General features: G+C 38.4%; 1 pseudogene across 1 annotated transcript; it reads right to left on the bottom strand.

Moving 5' to 3' along the window:
• Window positions 1-15,808: 15,808 nt before the first annotated feature.
• Window positions 15,809-16,761, bottom strand: LOC309856346 (ribosome biogenesis protein NSA2 homolog pseudogene; annotated as a pseudogene). The gene has a single exon. The product of its transcript is annotated as a ribosome biogenesis protein NSA2 homolog pseudogene (transcript).
• Window positions 16,762-21,734: the final 4,973 nt, after the last annotated feature.

Here is a 21,734-nt window from a genome sequence, read left to right as displayed (position 1 = left end):
GTGGGAATGCAAGCTGGTGTAACCACTCTGGAAAACAGCATGGAGGTTTCTCAAAAAGTTGAAAATAGAGCTACCCTACGACCCAGCAATCGCACTACTGGGTATTTACCCTAAAGATACAAATGTAGTGATCTGAAGGGACACATGCACCCAAATGGTTATAGCAGCAATGTCCACAATAGCCAAACTACGGAAGGAACCTAGATATCCATCAACAGATGAATGGATAAAGAAGAGGTGGTGTATATATACAATGGAATACTATGCAGTCATAAAAAAAACCCAAAATCTTACCATTTGGATGGAACTAGAGGGTATTATGCTGAGCGAAATAAGTCCATCAGAGAAAGACAATTACCATATGATCTCCCTGATATGAGAAATTTGAGAGGCAGGGTGGGGGACCGTGGGGGAAGGGAGGGAAAAACATGAAACAAGATGGGACAGGGGAGGAAGACAAATTATAAAAGACTCTTAATCTCAGGAAACAAACAGGGTTGCTGGGGGGTGGGAAGGAGGGATAGGGTGGCTGGGTTATGGACATTGAGGGGGGTATGCACTATTCTGAGCACTGTGAATTGTGTAAGACTGATGATTCACAGACCTGCACCCCTAAAGCAAATTATACATTATATGTTAATTTTAAAAAATACTTGAAAATACATTTTGCATAGCTGAAGTAAATGGCTAAGAAATTCAAAATATATTTAGCCTCCTTGGTAATAAAATTCTTGCAAAGTGATTAAAATTTTTTAAATTAAAATTTTTAAATTTTTAAAATTAAAAAAATTTAAAGATTTTATTTATTTGAGAGAGGACAGAGATAGTGAAAGAGAGCACAGGTGGGGAGTAGAGGGAAAAGCAGGCTTCCCCAGCAGGGAACCTGATATGGGGCTTGATCCCAGGACCCTGGAATCATGACCTGAGCCTAAGGAAGATGCTTGACCAACTGAACCACCCAGGCACCTCTGGCAGCCCTTACTTTGATTGCTAGAATAGCTAATATTGCTGAGAGGATGAAGTTCAAATTCCTTAGCTTGGCCCACCAGCAGCCAAACCCTCTTATCTTATCCAGTTTCACTCCTCTATGAGAGGATTGGAACCACAGTCACTTAATGAAAGGCCTGCATTTTAAAGTGCCAGGAGGAACCAAGAACAAGAAGTGGTTGAGTATTAGGCCAAAGACATAATTAGGGGTCAGATTTTATTTTCTTTTGCTCAAGTCAAAAAGACCTGCCAATCAATATATATGAGAACTTGGAATAAGGTACAATTTAAGGCCTAAGCAGAGGAATAAGACTGAATATTAACTCAGTAATGATGGAGCACAAAAACACAGGGCTTTGAACCAAAAGACCCAATTTTTATGTAAAATTCTAACATTACTGAAAACACTTTGAAGCCCATTACTTAACCTCTTTGAGATAACTTCCTTATTTCTATAATGGAGACAATGATTGATACCTGGTAGGAGCGTCTTTAAAGGTAAATGAAATAATATGTATGAAATAATTCAGGAGAGTACCTAGCATGTATTATACATTCATTCTTTTTATTATCTTTTCACTCCTTTATTCCTTTATTCTACAAATATTTATCCAGCAGCTATAATGTGCAAGTACTATTCAAAGAGCTTTCCAAATACTGTGCAAGAATACAGTGAGGAACAATATATATGAAATCCTTGGCCTTGTGGAGCTTCCAAACTAGTGGAAGAGACAGACAATAAATAAATGAGCCTAAATAGAATTACAAACAGGGATGTGTGCCATGAAATTAAAGAATAAAGGAGTATAAGAATGACCAGCATATGGGACCAAATTTAAATTGGGTGTGATTAAGAAAGGCTTCTCTCAGGAAATGCCATTAAAACTGAGGCATAAAGGAGAAGAAGTTAAGTAAGTGAAGGATATGATCAATAAATGCCAGTTATTTTCTCTGCCTGCATTGGGACAAAGAGGTGATTCCCTTTAGTTCTCTTCACGTGGCAATATGGAGGTCAAAACCAACCATGCTGGCTATAAAAGCTGAAAGTGGTTGCCTTGAAGGTGAGGAAGAATGCAGAAGGGTCAGGGATGTCTGGAGCTGGTTCATGCTGGCCCACAAAAGCTGATGGTACACATCAGTTCCCACTCTGTGTCCAGTTATGTCACATGGGTCACTTGCAATTGGCTATGGATGGTATATTTACAATGTGGAAATTGGCATATATTATAAATGAAAGGCTTTCTTCCTCTAGACAGGTGGTTATTAAACATTAACCACCATGCCACTGGGAAAGGGACTGTTGTACTATTTGGTATTTTGAACTATGTTCTTTGATAAAGATAAAAATTAAATTTAAGAGAAAATGAAAATTTAAACACTGGATGAAAACATGAGATCATTCTAACTATGAGTATTGTATATTAGCCAAAGGCCAGTCGTGAAAGCAAAACCCATGCTAGGTATTTCAAACAGAGGTATTTAACATAGAGATTTGACACACAGGCACTGAAAGGTTGGAAGTGGGATGCTGAGGTAACCTATAGAAAATACCAGGAATGCTACCACCTCCAGAACTAAGAAAGCAAAAAGGATGAGATGTGTTTCTAGAACCTAAAAGTTCTGTGAAGTTATTAGGATAGGAAAAGGCACCCTCACAGAGCTGGTTTTTGCTCAAATCTCTGAGAAGGGGGCATAACCATGTGGGTACTAGAAAGCAAAGGGAGAACAGGGCTGAACGATAATAGAAGTGGGATTCTGAGGATAGAATGGCAGGTGATAGGACACATGATTGATCGGGTAGGGATGAGGGAGGGTTGGTAGGGCTGCTCTTCCAAAAGCATGCCTGCTGCATAGGCCACTGAGGGGCAGCTGCAGGCTGATTTTGGAAGTACCAAAGGAAGCTGGACGCTATGGCTATACCTGTCCTCTCTTTCTGGAGGCTTGCAAACCTGAGCTGAAAACCAGGAGAGGACCCATTATCCTCTCCTCCTGCCTTCCAACCTCCAGCCAACACCTCCTATCAGTAGAATGTATCTGGAAGATGTCATTTTGGAGTCCTACTCCCAACATCACAGAGCAAACTATAAGTGGGGCTGAGAAAAATAGGCAAACAACTAACAAGGTAGTTGTGTATAATTTCACAATTCACAGTTGAAACTCTATGGGACCATAAGGACTGGTTCCCAGGCAAAAGTGGTTAAGTTACATTTTTGCTATCAGAAGAATCAGAAGAGTTTCATAACTTTCTTGGGAGATAATTCTCCACGGTTCTCTTGCAAATCTGCATGTTTTAGGAGCAGGAGCACTGACAAATTTTTTACCCACTATCTTTTTCAAGACCACGTATATAACAGATAGTTTGGAAGGTAGAGATAGTGTCTCTCTCTGGAAGAGAGGAAAGTTGCTTGCTGTCCAGTAGAACAGAGATACTATTTCCCCCGACTCTTTCCCACCATCCCCCCAAAGCAAATGTTGGAACAGTTGTTTTGCATGAGTCATGAAGGAAAAGATCATGAAAGGCTGGGGTTTTCTAAGCTAGGGTTTCTCAGCTGTGACACAAAGTTACTGCATAGGCATCTACCAGATGTGTTTTACATCACTTTTGTGGAACTTGGGGAGCAAGAAGTTCATGCTGCTTATTGTGTTAGAAGTAATAAGAGTTCTTTGTCTCTGTCCCTGAAATCCCATGTCTTCTGCCAACATCCATGTGGCAGGCTAACCTATTTGCTCATGACCAGGGTAAGATCTCGGATGCTCTATGGTTCTTAGGAGAATCTTCCACCCAATTTGACAGACATTCACTATGCAGATACAGCTTACCCAGCTTTCAAGGACAGGTCCAGTGTACACAGAGGAGCACACTCTGCCCTCACACAAACCCCAATGGAGAGAGAAAGGAGTGTGCTCTTCCACCCCCTCATCAGCTCCTTCATTGCCACTATCCCACAAAACCTTAGCAGAGTGGAGAACGCTGATACAAGTCAGTTACCATGAGGCCATCTGCTGTTAGTCTTCTGAAATATTAACCATCTTCATCTGCCATTGTTTCCTTTCTTACAGTTGTTTTATTTGGGTTTATTCTTTGCTGAACTTTTGGCAGGATGTTGGAAGGAGTAAGCTGTCAGAGGTCTTCGATCTGTCATACATAAACAGATGTCCCTAAACTTTCATTTTGTATCTGAAGTGCCATGTGTGGTTTTTGTTTCTGCACATATCAGTGAACTGTAATCTGCCCTGTCAAAGGATAGATGCTTTATATCATTTTAGGGATGAAAACAGTATTATGCTTTTACCAAAAAAAAAAAAAAAAATCCTTCTTCAGGAACTTTATTGCCTTTAGGTGCAAAAAAAAAAAAAATGCTTTGACTTGTTAGTCAATTAACATGGACATTCAAATAAGCTTCAGGTCTTTTGGATAGGAAGAAAAACCAGAGGTCTCCATTTATGATTCCCAATGATGATTTGTGGTGGATTCCCTCCTAAAGGAAAAGGCTGAGACTGGGATCTGGCAAATCTGACCCACTTCACAATCTTACTTGGAGCTGGCTGATTTTTTCCCCCCAGAGCTGAGGTGTGATCTCTACAAGTCTCTAACTTTCCAGGAAATAAATTATATCGAACACAATAATCTTACTGAAGCTTCATAACCCTGATCCATCCCTTGCAATGAAGAGAGAAAGCACAGCTTCTGCATCTTCTGCCCGTTAAACGAGATTAGTTTACCTTTCCACCAGCTTAAACAAAATAGCAACTCAATGGTCCTCCTAGGACTAACCAAATAAGAAAATAGTGCTCAAATCAATGTTACTGCTAGGCTTAATAGTTTTTTGATTTTTGGTCTAAATTTTATTGCTGTCAGTTGAGTATCTCTTTTTAAGCAATTCTATTTGCCTCTCAATTATGTGCATATGTTTCATGTAATATATCTCCTTGTGGTAGGCGAGTAAGGGGACACCAAGAATGTCATTGGTTGTTTAGTTTTTCTTGCTATTACAATCAATGGTTTCTTTATGATCATTTTGTTAAACTAGACATTTATTAGGTTTTTTATTTGGGGTTCAGTGAATTCAGCAATGCTGGCCACTAATCTGCATGTTCAGTATTTTCCTCCCATCTGATGAGAAAGTTGGTAACAGTGTCTTTTCATCAAGGTGCTTTTAAGGTAATTTTTATGTTTTTGTTTAACATGGCTCAAAGAGCAACCCAAAAAAAATCAAGATACAGATGCTGATTAAAACACATGGCTGTCTGCTTGCCTGCATATTGGCCCAGTGCCTGGAAGGATGGCGCACCAGCAGGTGGGAAGGATTGTGGCTGATACACCTGACATGAGAATGGACTATAATGAAACCCAGGCTGCACTCCAGTGAAAATCAGGGTCTTCGTGTCTTTGACTAAATCACTCCAGATCAAGCCTCTATTATGACAGTAGTAACTAGTGGTTTCAAAATTAAAATCAGGAAGGACTTCAGCATCATTATCATGTTTCCACTTATTGCAGAAAGTTTAGACTTGGGGGATAAAATTGTGAAGAAAAGGAGGAAAGGAAAGCCACTGTGGCAGATTAAGAGCAAAAATGGCTCCAACCCTTTACCATTGTCCTTCACCATATCCCTCTGCAGTGTCCCTGGACTCAGTGGTCAGGGTACTTGCTGGGGCCAAGGGGTTATTACTAAATATGTGTAAGCAGCAGCTTGAAAAGACATGTACTTGTCTTAACCTGCATGCCTGCACTTCTGTCACCACTTTTGAGAAAATGAGTGGACTAGCCTGCTGGTGGATGAGAGGCAAATGCCCAGTCACCTCTGTCACCTGGCAAGTGTAAGCCTACCATCTGACACATCATCAGATGATCCAGACTGATGAGCCAAATAAATGCCAGTTCGTTTTGGCCACCAAGATTTGAGGTGGTACTCTAAGCATTATCATGGTGATTAAGAACTACTACTACCACAATTCAATTCAGCAAATAAATATTCATTGAGTGGCCAATAGGCTCTTTGACGATATAAAGATGAGTAAGGCAGAGTCCCTGACCTCAAAGACAGGTTTGCAAACAAATACCTTAATGTAGGGTAGTGTTAAATTCAAGTGCAGATATCTTGCTAAGAAGGCATTATTCAGTTTCAACGATTAGAAAGAATGCTTAAAATGTGGGAACTTATTGTATTACAAGTGGGTACACACACACATATCACCTGCACAGTAGGGGACATACAATCAAGGAAACCTGCTCAAACTACAATAGCAAAGTGGGGTGTTTACTGGTCTGATGTCTAAGGTTCATAACCTTCACACATCTGTACTTTTGAAGTTGGGGAGAGGTTTTTCTGCCATCTTAAGCCCCAGTCAGAAGGTCAATTATCCTATCAATGGGAAGGAAATAAAATACTACCTGCTTCATCAAGGTTTGTGCAAAACAGTAAATAACTAAGGGAAAGAACACAGGGCGGGCTAGCTGGAGAATAGGGAAGGATCCAGTTAGAAAGATGAGTTGAAGCATCCTTGTCTAGTATCTTTTAACTCGAAGTGCCATTCATTGACCAGCAGTATAGGCTTTACCTGTGAACTCATTAGAAATCCAGATGTCAAACCCTATCCCAGACATACTGAATCAGAATCTTTATTAGAAAAAGGATCCCAGGTGATTTTGATGCAGTTAAAATTTGAGATTAAAGTTTGAGAAGAACTGGTCTAGTCCACATTGCCAGAAATGATCGCCAAGTGGCTTAGGCAAGGACAGAGGTATAGGAGCAAATGAAAGCCTCAGTCTTTTACAGGATACATTTGAATAAATAATATGGAGATAATAAATATCATTTTAAAAATAAAAGAAATGTAATACAAATATTAAGTTGCTATAGCATCAAACAGTAATCAAAGAGACCATTTCAAACGATGCTTTTCAACCTGAGGGATGATATGTAACAGAGGACAGTGAAATCCATTTAAGTCCATTTCTCCACCCTGGCTACACATCAGATGATTCCCCCATGATTGGAGTTTGCTTCTTTAAAATCCCAATGCCCAGGTCCTTCCCCAGATCAATTAAATCACAATCTTCAGTTGGTGGCAACTGAAGGGAGCAGGGACAAAGGATGGACTCAGGCATAAGTATTTTTAAAGCTCCCTAAGTGATCTTAATGTACAGCCAAATTTGAGAACCAGTTTGAGAACGACGGATTCAGGTCACAAGTAGCAATTCTTTTCATAGCTAATGTAGAATATCAATGAGTGGAGTAAAATGGAATAGAATAGAAAAGAAAAGAAAATATCAATGTTTCACATGCAGTCAGGGTATTATTGCAGGACATTTTGTCCCACATATACATGTATATATAAGTGTATGTGCAACGGATTGCATTATAAAATACATTTCTGATTTTGGTTCACTGCCAAGAATTTTTTAAACTACTGTTTTGAAATGAACATTGATCAAGCACATAAGGAAAGATGGAGAAATATTCACAAATGAAGGTCTTAATAAAAAAAGAAAAGTTACATCTCCACAGAAATTCAACAAGACAAGAATAGTTTAGAACACAAAAATTACAACAGACCTTGAATAGACAGAAAACAAGAGGAATCTGGAATGTACTGGACTAACTTAGACTGCTCTTGTCTGTCCTATGTACTCACGCTTAAGCTAAAGACGGTGGCAATGATACATCATGAACTTTCAATAATGAAGGGTCAATAACTCTCAGTTTGTTATATTCATAAAATCCTAACTTAGAGAAAGTGTTTAGTTATCGTTCAAGAGATAGCCAGAGTATGTGGGTAGTGAAAGGACTAAATCATGTAGGGCATACTCCTTATAACAGTGGTTCTCAACTTTGGAGCCCCCTTGAAAATCTGCTAAGAGCAAAGGGGCTTCTCTTATAAAACTGATATATTCAGTTACACAAAATTTTGCATGGAAATAAAGACCCACCCTCAACCCATTCATGGACCACTTTACAGTGGTGGTGCCCAGATTAAGAGCCCCTCTAAGGATGTAGCTTTAAGAATGCTTATTTCTATGTGAGTGTGCTACAAATTATTCAAATATCCATTAATCGATGACAAGTTGATATGGAGAGTTTTCATCTCACAGAATTAATAAAGCAGGGAACAGATTTAGTAAATGAAGACTTGCAGTAATCAAAGGTGAGGTCCCAGGTGTCCAGTTCTAAGGTTCTGCTAGTGGTGCAATACACCTTGCCTGTGCTAGATAGAGCTTTCTCTACTTCCTTTGTGTCCTTTAGCTCTCTCTTTCTGTTTTAATCGTGTGTGTGTGTGTGTGTGTGTGTGTGTTAAAATAGACTTAACAAAAAATTTGCCAACTTATTCTTTTTTAATTGTAATTTTTTTTTAGTAGTGTTAGGTACATTCTCATTGTCATGCAGTCAATCTTCAGAACTCTTTCATTTTGCAAAAGTAAAACTCTATACCCATTAAATGAGAACTCCTCATTGTCTCCTCCCCCATGCCTCCGCCTCTAACAATCAGCATTTCCACTTTCTGTCTCCATAAATTTAACTACCCTAGGCACTTCATGTAAGTGGAATCTTACAGTTTTAGGCTTTTTGCGACTGGCTTACTTCACTTAGCAAAATACTCTCAAGGTTCATCTATGTTGTAGCATGTGTCAGAATTTCCTTCCTCTTTAAGGCTGGATAATATTCCATTGTATGTATATACTACAACTTATTTATCTATTCTGTAGATGAACACTTGGGTTGCCTCCATCTTTTGGCTATTATGAATAATGAGGTTGTTTTAATCTTTTACAAACCGGCTGCAAAGAAATTCACCCATGAGACTAGCCAGAAAGAAACCTAATTTAGGAGTCTGGAGTATCCTAAAATGAAATAAAGCAATTTCTATGAACTGTCATCAAGGAGGAAAGAAAGTGTAAGCCTCAGATTTTAACCTGTCACACAATAACTTGAAGATGAAATGCTCTTCTCTTACAGAGAAAAGCTACCCTTAAAATGTTTCTTTTTTAAAATGTTTCTTTTTTCTTTTCTTTTCTTTTTTTAAAGGTTTTTATTTATTTATTTGTCACAGAAAGAGAGAGAGAATGAGCACAAGCAGGGGGAGCAGCAGGCAGAGGGAGAAGCAGCCCTAGGGAGAAGGATCTTCTCTCCAGAGGGATCAAGGAGCCCAATGAGGGACTTGATCCCAGGACCCTGGGATCATGACCTGAGCCAAAGGCAGATGCTAAATCCACTGAGCCACCCAGGTGACCCTCTATTCTGACTAGAAAAATAATGCCTTTTTTTAAAGTGGGCTCCATGCCCAGCACATGATCAAGAGTCAGACATTCAACTGACCGAATCACCCAGGTGCCCCGAAATAATACGTGATTATAAAAATAATATATATTCACTGTAGAAAATTTGTAAGCTATTAAAAAAAAAGAAGAAAGAAGAATGTCAAAATTGTCTCTGAACTGTCAATTAAGAGATTATCATTGTAAAGATTTTGGTGGATTTCTCCTAGTTTGTCTGCTATCTTATATGAGTGCTATGCAGAATATACATAGCTATAAATAATTTTTTAAAACCAATTGGGATCATACTGCATATAATTTTGTAATTTTGTAATAATCCCTTTTCCATTTACAATACTGCATTGTTGGTATTGTTATGGTATTATTGGTGTTTTTTGCAAGATCTTAAAATTCTTTGTAATGTCTATGTAATACTCAATTTTATGGAATTATTGTTATAACTATTTAATCATTTTAAGTTATTTCCAATTTGCCTATTATAATCTTCTGGTAAACATCTTTCTATAAAATCATTATCTGCATTGTTTATTAATTTCTTTTGGATAGGTAACTGGAAGTAGAATTATTGAGTCCAAGGGTGAGAATTTATATAAATCTCTTGTGTATACCCTAAATTATGGGAGACTTGCAATCAATTTGGCAATAAATATTAAGAAATTTATGTAAATTTACACTTTTGGATCCAACAATTCTACAGTATCATCTTTTATTAGTTTATTTTTGAGACTAAAGAACAATTGCTATTTTTTTCTTTAATTTGCATTTTTTGTAAGCTCTATGGCCCTTTGTATTTCTTCTTAAAAGTCAAAACTATGGACACAGTAAAGAGAGTAATAGTTATAAAGGGAACAATTTTATTCTTGGTATATTATAAGTTTCTATCAGGAATGAGTGTTCACTTTATTAAATAACTTTTTCAACATCTACAGAGATAAAATTTTTTTGTTTGTCCTAATGGTATGATATGTATATATGATTTCCTAATATTAAAGCATCTTTATATTAGAAGTCTAAATACAACTAAAAATGGCAGATTATGATTTTAATATTACCGATTAATTCCATTTATGAACATCTGTCAGTTGTGGGTTTCGATCCTATTACATAAAATTGTGTACTACACTTTTTAGGTTTGGTATCAAAGTTTCATTAGTTTCATAAAATTGATTGAATAATTTTCCAATAAAATTTCCATATCTTTTGCTTATATCCACTTTCTATGAAAGCTAATATATGTTTGCATTTTGCTTCCTTTTTCAAAGAAGTTGCTGATGAATCTATCAAGGTTTCTATTTCTTTCTTTTTTATTAATCTCTGCTTTTAACTTTATCAATTCCATACCTCTATCTTTCCTCAGTTTTTCTGGTTGAGTTGTTTTCCATTTTGTTTTGGGGATTTTTAACATATTACACAAAATTATAACATATTACACAAAAATGCACAAATATATATGATCAAAAGGCAATCATCAGAGTCATTTAATTCCACCTGACTCTTAAAAAAGGAAGAAATAGTTAAATGCAACATTATTCAATGGAGAGTGGAAAAGGCACAACTTCTCTTTTTGGAGCAGAGTCTAACATATATATGGTAAATCAGCTTTAGTAATTAAGTTTTTCAAACTTGATATATACTATCCAAACTATTTTAGAACTCTTTTGGTTGCAAGTGGCAGATTCCACTTGAACATTCTCAGAATAAAGGAAGACTCATTGGCTAGATTGGATGAAGTTCCTGTAATTTGCAGCCAAAAGAGTCCTAAATCCATAATAATGCATTCTAGGAGGATTTCTCCTGTTTGTCCTACACATTACTGGCTTGTTACTTTGCAGTGTCAGTTTTGTCCTTTACTCACTTCTGTGTAGATTTTAATTCTGCTTTTGTACTTGGGATTTTCTTACATTCTTATTTCTCATTTCAATCCTTTTCCTTTCACAGACCTCTTTTATGTCAGTCTTGTCATCTCTGTTCTCTTCACAAGAAGCCATGTTCTTGGGCATCTTTTTTATTATTTCAAGCATATGTTTAGTTAAATTTTAATGTATTTCTTAGACATTTTATTTTTTCAGAACCACGATCTTCCTTTGAATATTAAAAGGTGGGGTTTCTGTACCCAGATGCTACAGTATTTTCTCAGGAGCCCCTAACTTGTATTTTTTCCTTTCTCTTCATGTTGGCATTTGGAATGCACTATTGTTGGAGCCTGGTGTTTTCCAATAGACTGAGTGAATGTCCTTGACTAGTCTTAGACCTAAACCGGAACATCAGATTAATCTGCAAAGCCCCTAAGGTAGTACATTTTAACCAGGGATGGCACCACCACAAGAGGAGAATTTTGAAATATGGGTAGGCATCTTGGTTTGTGGTCAGCAGACAGGTAGAACCATACTCTTGCCAAAGATATCCAGGCTCTAATCTTTGGAATTTTGTAAATGTTACCTTAAATGGCAAAAGGAACAGATGTGACTAAAGTTATGGATGTTGAGATGCAGAGATGAGCTAGGTAGGTATTATCCAGGTAGGCCCATCTAATCATGAATCTTTATAGCAGAGAACTTTTCCACCTTTCCAGACTGTGGTCAGAGAGAAGTAATGGTAGAAAGGTCAGAGGGGTGTTACCTAGGAAGGATACAACTGACTTTGAAGATGGATCAAGAGGACCACTAGCCAAGGAATGTGGGTGACCTCTAGAAACTGGGAGCAGCCTCAGCTGACAATGAACAAAAAAAATGAAGGCCTCTGTTCCACAACCTCAAGGAACTGAGGTCTGTCAACAACCCAAATAAACAGGAAATAGACTCTCCCTTAGAGATTTTAGAGAGACATGTAGCCTGCTGAGATCTTGATTTAGGTTGATGGAATCTGTGTCAAAATTCTGACAAGAAAACGAGAAGATGGTAATTTGTGTTGCTTAAGAGACTAAATCCATTGTGGCAGCCATAGAAGTGAGACAGATAGTCTTAATGACAGGCAGATTCTATTTTCCAAAGATGACACCATATCTCTCTTGAGATATGGTGGGTCATACCCTTGACCTCAAATCTGGGTGGGTTTAGACTCACTATTCGTCAAGAGTTCAGCAGAAATGGTGCTGTGTGCCTTTCAAGGTAAGGCCAACAAACACCATGCCACTTTCCCTTTTCCCCAAAACACTCATCACACTCAGAGCCCTGAATTGCCATGTGTAAGTCTAATTATCTCCAGGTCACCATAGGCAGCGATGAAGACTAACCACAAGAGGCCTTGTGTAGATGCTCTGATGAGCAGCTCCAGGCCTCCAGTCCTCCCAGCCTATATGCCAGATACATGACTGATGGAGATCCAGCCCCCAACCATTCATTTGTCCCCTAGTCTTGGAGTCTTTTCCCCTGAGGCCCAGGTGGGGTGAAGCCTAGAAAAGTCATCCTGATTGTGCCCTGCCCAATTCCTGACCCACAGAATCTGTGAACATAACAAAAACAATTAATTGCTCTATGCCACCATGTTTGGGGTAGTTTGTTGCACAATATTAATAACTGGAATACAGGGGTCATGACTTAAATCAGTGCCCAAGGCCAGGGGAGTTGTCTGTCCCGCACAAAAAAAGAATCATTTCTCCAAAATTAATAGTGTTGCTCTAATACATTAATATATGTCTACCATCTGATGTTGGATTTTTCTCTTGCTTTCAACATTGGTTGGTCTGACACAGCAGTTTGAAATTCTTATTTGAAGAGTGTAACATATGAGCAAGGTCTACTCACCCATCAGGCAGCCTTCTTCATGTTCTTCTCTCTCTACCCCATTTACCCATTTATAGCACTTTTCACTGGGCTAACTAAAAATCCCAATATTTAACCTGTTGCCTTGCCCCTCTTTCTGCCGTGTTGTTTCTGGGAGTTGTTTATGAATGCCTAGAGAGTTAGGTGCTACTGAGATTAGGTGGGGGAAGAGATGGTAGATGACAGAACTCTAGTTCTCACTGGCTCAGTTGGTATTTATGGTCAGCAAAATATGTCCATGTCAGAGTCAAATGCAGATGGGGATAGGGAGGTTACATTTCCCCCTCTGGTTTTTTAAATTCATTTGTTATAGTCTGTGTCAGAGGGAAGAACTCAAGGGAAGTGGTTTAAGAATCTGTCTTCAGTCCATCATCATCGATAAAACAGTTTGAAAATTCCACCTGGACTTTAGCAACTGTCCCTACCTCAATTTAAGTCCACAGTGCCATCGCCTGTCTTTCCTCTTCTCTGTATCATTGTGGCCATTTTAACAGGAAAATGTAAGGCAGCCTGTGAGACATCTCTAGAAAGTCTCTTTGTGAGCCCAAATTGTAGACATGTTCTTAAAGGCTTTTGCCCTAGGAATATACCTCTCAATATTTTAACATAAGATATAGAAGTTAAATCAGAGAATAGTCTGATATATGGAATTTAGCTCTTCTCCAGCTTTTCAGGAATACATCTGTTCATGTCTTAAGGCATACATAAATGAATTGATAATTGGATATCAGGAGTTGGCTGCATATGTGACACTTATTATGACACTACAGAATTTGGAAGGAATAGCATTATATTGGAAGGAATAGCATTATGTTCTTTAAGTATTTTTGATAGAATAGTGTTTCAACTTCTGGTGTGTCTATGTAATTTAAATTGAATTTGATATCTAATTAATTAATTAAAGGTAGTATAACATCTAATGTCCTTCAGATAAGCCAAGCGAAATGGCAAGCTGCAGATGATTCCATATTAATCCATTTTAACTGTATAAGTAAATGATAGTCGAGAACGGTTGATCTTTGGAGGGTCTGCAAGTTAAAAAGTAAACAGAAACATAATATGTCAGTTTGCCAGGTTCCTGAGGCCGACTCATTTGTGAGGAAATAGATCCCAACAAAGAACCATCAGTTAAAGAAAACTACTGAAATTTGAAACAAAAACACAGGAATAAAATATTGGCACTATCCATAATACATCTAAGAAAATGTGTTTCTTTTTATTTGGATTACAATATTGCAGCCTTTTTGAATGAAAATTACTTTATTCAACCACCTATTAAACATTCAGTTGTATTATGCTTTACATTACTTGAGGCTTCATCCATAAGATAAAATTCCCAAAGTAATTTTTCTAACTGAACCCATAACTCTTTCATCACCCTCATCCCTGAATATGCATGATTTCCCATTACTGTTTATAGTTAAGACTTCTGTCTTTACAGTATATGGGCACAAAAAGCTATGTTATATTTGCCATGGGAACTATAATTTTTAAGGTCCTTGTGCTTGTAAAATCTTTACCTTTATTATATTACCATAATGTAGATTTTGTATTTTATAGAGGATTACATATCAAGGGAGGATGGTGTTGTACCAATGTATAGTCAGAATTGTTAGTTACGTGATGGTGTGTCTTGTTCTTTTGAAGCATCAGTTAGGGAGCGCAATACAGTGTCACAAGAAACTTGACCAGCTTTGAAGGTTGCTACCTTGTGCTTGCCTTTGCTCATTACTCTCCGTTTTTTAGTCTATCTTTATATTGGAATTACTCACCATGTTCTGTCATGGGACTTTGTATTGCCTCCCACTAAAGTAAGCACTTGAGTAAGCACATCATATTGACATTGAACTTAGCCGTATGACTCGCTTTAACTAATAGAACAAGAGCAGAAGTAATATAATAGCGTGTCACTTTTGAGCAAAAGTCTTAAGAATTCTTTAACGTTTCTACTTGCTTCACTTTTACTTCTGTCATCTGCCGTGAGAAGAACACGAACATCCCCTATGTAGCTTTGGTCCCAGAATGAAGAAGACATGTGGAATAGACCTGAACCCAGCCCAAAGCCTGGAGTCCAGCCTAGCTCAGTTTGGCACAGCCAACCCCAAATGAGATTATGTGAGCCACAGCCAACTTGCAATCCCTGAACGAGAAAAATAAATGCTTCTGTAAGTTACTGAGATATTGGAGTTGTTTGTTATGCACCGTTATTGTAACAATAGCTAATTAATACTTCTCCTGTTATCGATGGTTCTTGTGCATTTGCTGCCTTGTATGCAGGCTTAGTCCTTTTGGCTGGCGATTCAAATGGCTGGAATATCTAGAGCATGCCAAGGACTATATGAGATATTTCTGCTCTGAATTCCCAAGCTAGCAGAGAGATGTTGCATACCTTCAATTTTCATATTTCAGTCACCAGTTTAAAGGACCTCTAGATGGGCATTCATTCATCCTTACAAAATGGTCTGGTGATTTTGGGGTTCAACTCATCCATTTGAATTGTAGAGATCTCTGTGTAAGACTGTCTGCCTTCTTACATTCATGTGTCTGGAGCAGTAATGTATTTGGGCAAACCCCTGGACATTCTCATGAATTAGCATGTGAACCCAAGAAGTTTCTTCATTTGAGTGGGCTAAGTACTTACATCTTTTTTTTTTTAAAGACAGAAATAAAGACCATTTATTTTAATAAATGTCTATTTTAATGTTTTTCACAATAGAATAAATGCTTCTCTTGATGGCTGCAGATACGTAAGGCTGTTTGGTAGTATCCAGAACCACCACAGGAATGGCTGTTTTCCTGATTGGTGTGTAGTCTTCAGTAATTATGAGGAATTACTTGTCTCGAACTGCTGTCAAACCAGCAGGACTGCATTTATGCATCCATCATTTTCAGGATTGTTGGTAACCTGGGCATATTTTCCCCAAATAAATTTGCCTCCTTGTGTCACAAGGCCCAACTTGCTCATGTTCACCTCAATTACAGTACCTTTGGTAATAACACCCAAGTTGTATATAGTGGGGATGAAGGATTTTTTTTTTACACCAAGTATTGGCAGGCAAAAGGTGCTTTTCAATTCAGGTTGTGTTACATGGGCCTTTTTGAAACGTAAGCCCATTGGCCTAATGAATCTTTCATATTTAGGTGGTTTTCGAGTAAAGCCATCTCCAACAAAGTAGACTTTAGTGACCATTCTTTTCCATGCTTTCTTCTTTCTCTTTCCTGTTCGAATAACTTTTTTAATACTTCTGTTTCTCCCTGGGCTCGAACTTTGGGTAAAGGAACTCCCCATTTTCCCGCTTTCTCTTTTCGTTTTTGTTTAATCATATTAAATCATATTAGAAAGTACTTTAGCTCAAGACTGTTCCTCCCTGTCCAGTAGATATGCAGGTACTGCTCCTTGTGGAGTTTTTTCATCATTCTTTTGTTTAGTGTTTCTCTTTTCATGCATGTTGATAGTCTTTTTCATCTGTATTTTCTCAGCATGGCGCTGTTTATGGTAGAGCTTAGCTTTCAGACCAATCATCTTTTTTGCCTTCTTTGAACGTTCATGAGCCTCTCGACCTCCTTTATTTCTCTTTTTCTCATGGTAATCCAAACGATAGCCATAGCGCTTCCGGTGTAACTCAATATATTCATTTTGTGGCATGGTGACGGCTGCAGAGCTGTGGGGTGCAGCTGTTGGGGCGCAAAGAAGATCTCAGTTTTCGGGTCTCCCAGACCCACGACCTAACTCCACGCCAGTACTTACATCTTATTTGTGTGCTGAATAGACTCTAGAATAGTCCCCAGTGATACTGAAGCGGAGAATCTAGGTAAACCATGTACCAATTTAGGACCTGCAGAAACTGGAGATTATAAATGTATGTTGTTCCAAACAGCTACATTTGTGGTAGTTTGTTACACTGCAATAGAGAAATAAAATACTATTCAATCGTGTAGCAAGTTGATGATTTCCATAATGTGATACATATTTACTTTTATTCATATCAAACATTTATTGAATACCTACCAGATGCTAAGCCCTTCTTAAAATACCGCAGATATGGAGATGATACTGTTTACCCCTGAGGAACTCACAGTCCAGGAAGCGTCAGACATTCACGCAGCTGGTCATAACGCAATGGGACAAACATTATAACAAGGATATGAACTAAATGGTATAAGCCATGTTGCTTATTTACACTTTTCTTGGCACAACATTGTAAGCCTGCACCTGGAAAAAATGTGAGGGTCTCATATGGAATACAGACACAATAAAATCACTGTTGAAAGGTGTTTACTAAGGAACCATCTGTACACACCTGACCAAGAAGAAGTAATCCAATGGAAATAAATGCTCTCACAGAGAACAAAAGCTTCAAAGAAATGGCTTCACATAATTGTGATCATGACTCCTTTGTCCTTCTACAGAACTGTTGAAAATCAACACTGATTATCTCCCTCTTACAAGTTCTTTCTCTTTATAGGATAATGTTTTGAGATATAGTGCTTCAGAATAATAAAGCTAAGACATTACTTTTACTGCATTGCCATTTAGGCATATTTGTGGGTATATCATAGAAGTTTGGGCAGTACAACAAAAATAGCTCTGTCTTTTTGATGTCCAAATTAAAGGCCAGAATTTGCCAATTTTGCATGCAAACCATGAATCCCAATCATTATTGCTATATCTAGAACAATTTGCTCTTTCTTCAGACTGCAGATGTACTTTTCTGATAAAGACTTTTCTAACTGAGACTCCAAGATATAAAATAATATAAAACAATACATACTTTTTAATTGAATGGTTACCAGATGCTTAAATACCTTACTTAATAGTGGGTTATCTCAATTAATGTTCACACCAGCCTGATGAAGTAAAGGTTATTATTTTCCCCATCCATCTCACAGATGAAACTGAAGCCACAGAGTTTAGATAACTTGCTTGAGATTATACCTTTAATTAGTAATAGAACTTGGGATTTGAAGTTGTTCTAGTCCTGATTCTGTGCACTTAACCTCTATCCTGTTTTCTAATGACTCTGACAGTTCCAAGATCTTTACAGGTAACTTTGAGCACGATGTGCTGGTGAAACGAAATAGCGTAATGATGCAAATATGGGCCTTGCAGTGTCAAAGCATATGATATTCTTCATATATCCATAAATATTGACATTGAGTCTTCTAAGAGTAAGTGAATTTATCTGTTCTAAAAAACTAATCTAGACATTCTTTGGTGAGATTCTTCATATATCAACTTAGAATATAATACCTTATATATTATATCAGGGAGGGTAAAGGGTATGAGGCTCAAAAAAAAGATAAGAAACCTCAGTGGTTTAAATAAAGTAGAAATTTATTTCTCTATACTTTAAAGGTGTAGTGGGGCAGTTCAGTTTTGGGATACAGCTTTCCACGAAGCAATTTAGGGGCCTGGTTTCCTTCCATCTTGTTGCTCTGCCAGCTTCTATACTCTGCCATGTCTGTGTTCCAGGTGGCAGGAATAAAAAAGAGGCAGTAAAGAGCAAGCAATTTCCTTTTAAGCAAGTAATGTGGAAAAGGTACACATTGCAACTTCTTACACTTCATAGATGAAAACAAAGTCACATGGCCATACCCAGTCACAGGCAGAATGGGAAATGTAGTCTCCAGACAGAGGGCTCTGTGCCCAGTTAAAAGTCAATTCCAATGGGAAAAAAAAGAGAGAGAGAGAGAAATAAATTTGGAGGGGAAAAGGAGCCAGCTGTCTATTACACACAGGTAGGCAATACTACATATAAATCAATTACTGGTTTTAACATTTTTTTCTTTTTTTGAGGGGAGTAGGCTCTCTGTAGAATAATGTCATTTTTGTTATTTCATGACTGGGATGAGAGTTAAAATGACTTTAAAGCCTAATATCACTAATCAGCTGGTTGAGCACTTACTGATACCTACTCTTTAATTACATGGTTAGTAAATGGATAATTATTCTATATTAGGTAAGAGCATTTTGAAATTATGTAACTAACAGAAGGAATGTAGTGAACATGTGTTGTTTTGTCTGCCAAAATTTGTCCCCATCTGAAAAATAGCCATGAACTTTCTTTAGAAAATTATCCCCCTCCTTGTGGTTGTCAGCTGGGGAGGAGTGAACCTTATAAATGCTTTCTAAGCAAAACTACCATAAGTAGTTTTTCTCTGCATTCAACTGCTCAGGCTCTTTAAAAAAAAAAAAAAAAAGATTTTATTTATTTATTTGAGATAGAGCGATATAGAGGGAGCATGAGCAGAGGCAAAGGTAGGAGGAGAAGTATGGGAGGGGGAAGGGGAGTGAGGGGGAGAAACAGACTTCCCGCTGAGCAGGGAGCCCAACCTAGGGCTCTACCCCAGGACCCCAGAATCAGTACCTGAGGAGTCGAAGGCAGATGTTTAACCATCTGAGCCATCCAGGCACACCTACGACTACTCAGACTCTTTATTACCACGGTGTAGATTCAGTCCCATGACCCCAGCCCTGGAGTCCCAGTAACATGATCTCTGTCTTGTGTCTCTTCAGCTGGGGATAATATAGTTCCCTTCAGCTGTTGCTAATCTCAGGGCAACCTCCCCATTGCTTGTTTGGGCCTCATCTGCATAACTCATTCCCTGTATTAGATTCCCTCTGTTATAAATAATTAAAATGGTTTCTAGGCTCCTGGTCAGACATTGACTGATGAAATGGCCTACTTCATGGGGCTGTTCCAGTTCTAGCCACACTCCTTCTAGCCATGTTCCTTTAATCTCAATTCTCAATTATCCCAGAAAAAAGAAACCTTTGTTTCAGGTTCTTGATTAAGGATGGAGTTGGGGAAAGGGAGAGGTGATTGAGCCTTGTGGGAGATATTATTATGCAGTAGAACAAACAGTTCCCAAACTGTCTGTTACAGAAACACAGGATGGGGAGGGGAGGGGCCAAATAGCCCTTGTTATCTCACAAAACTTTTAGTAACTTTCATTATTAGCCTCACAATCTTTATTATAATCTTAATTATCTTTACAATCAAAATAACTCAAAGTACTTATTTTCTTAGGAGTGAAAGGTTTTAGCTTATTGTTATCCCTAGCTGAGGTTAGCTGCACTTAATGGATGAGATGAAAAGATTTTCAAAACCCCAAACACAAAATAATTAAAGAATTTAGATTTTTTGAAATGAATCATAATTGTACCCTGTAGCTCTAGTCTGAGGATGGGCCAGAGGAAGTCCCAGAATGGGGGTAGGTTTCAATTTTTGTCCTCACAGATGCAGACACCGTGATGGGATTGGATGCACGTAAGTGTTACCAAGAAAGTATCAGTGAAGGATAAAGGGAAGGAAGTAGAAGCTGGACTAGGGAGAGACCAGACAACAATGCAGTCCTAAAAGCTAAAGGGAAAGGAAGTAAGATTGACCAAGAAGATCTTAAGACTTCGAGGAGTTATAAGAAAGTGTTGACCAGGCCAGTGGGGAATCTTTAAGCCAAACCTGCCCATTAGAGGGATCCTGCATCCCTCAACAATGGGCCTGCACTAATGCCCCTGCTGTGCTCAGTCACTGACTAGGAGGAGCCCAGGAGAAATATGATCTCAGCATAAACACAATTGTGGGTCTGGCAAACAACAGCTGAGGCTAAAAGTCAGCTGTGCTCCTTAGAGCAGGAAATCTGAGCAGATATTTCCTTGGATGCTCTACCACCGTGTACTCCAGGGAGGAGATGATTCCAAATGCCAGCTCACACAGCCCATGTTTACCATACCTTCTCACCACCACATCGCAGAATGTACATCATGTTATTATGTTATTCTAGGTCCCTATGGCAATTTCAGGATCTGAATGTGGCCTATTTACTTAGATGTGTTGAGTGGAGTTGAGGGAAAGGGGTATGTGGGTGTTGCCTTGGCCAAAAGGGTCCCGGCTGAGTGTCCCCAGAGGCAGAGGCCTAGGAGAGGACTTCTACCTTTCCAGGAGAACATCTGCATTTGTCTGTGTGTGTGTGTACTTCACGCTCTGTCATGCCCAGATACAGAGAATGCACATAGATGCCAAGGAAGAGAACCAAGTTGTAGCAAATTTAAGTGTCTTAATTGCTATTTTTCTAAGAATGCTGATGTTAATTCAAATTTAATGTTTCTACCTTAAAATGTGAATTGTATTATAAGTAGCATAACTCAAAATGAATTTTCATACAATGTTTATGTTTTATGGAGTTATTAATCATCAGCTTTATTATTTTAGTTTCTTTTTCCTAGATTAGATTATAGGCCAGTCTCAGCCCTGTCAGGGTACTCTGTAGCATTTAGGGACTAACAGACCCCTCAGGTTTTCTTTTGTAGATTAAGGATGTGAGAAGTTGAGAGAAGCTGAATCCCTAGAGCTACTGTTGTGGCCTAACGGATGGGGCTATTCTGTGCTTCTCCAAAAGGCCACCTGGGCCTCCTAGCCTGAAACCACCCAAAATAGGTGATGGAAGATGACTGGGCTGGTTTTCCACATCTCTTCAGTCCCTGCCCCACAATAAACCTCTAAGGTAATCTGGGTACATGTATGACACTTCCTTGCAACATGGAAAAACCTGACTAATTCTCAGTACTCAGTAATTCAGGAGAGTGATGAAGAGGATCTGAGGTGAGATGCACATGAAGCTGGAGAAAAAAAGCCCATTACCTGGTGACTGAATGTGGTAGGATAAAGAGGAGTCAGGAGAAGCTCCCAGGTTGTCTGTTTGGAGTC

The sequence above is a fragment of the Mustela nivalis genome (genome assembly GCF_964662115.1).
Source record: "Mustela nivalis genome assembly, chromosome: 1".
Classification (NCBI taxonomy): domain Eukaryota; kingdom Metazoa; phylum Chordata; class Mammalia; order Carnivora; family Mustelidae; genus Mustela; species Mustela nivalis.
The sequence above is the reverse complement of the archived record's forward strand: the minus strand, read 5'-3'. Positions and strand labels throughout refer to the sequence as shown.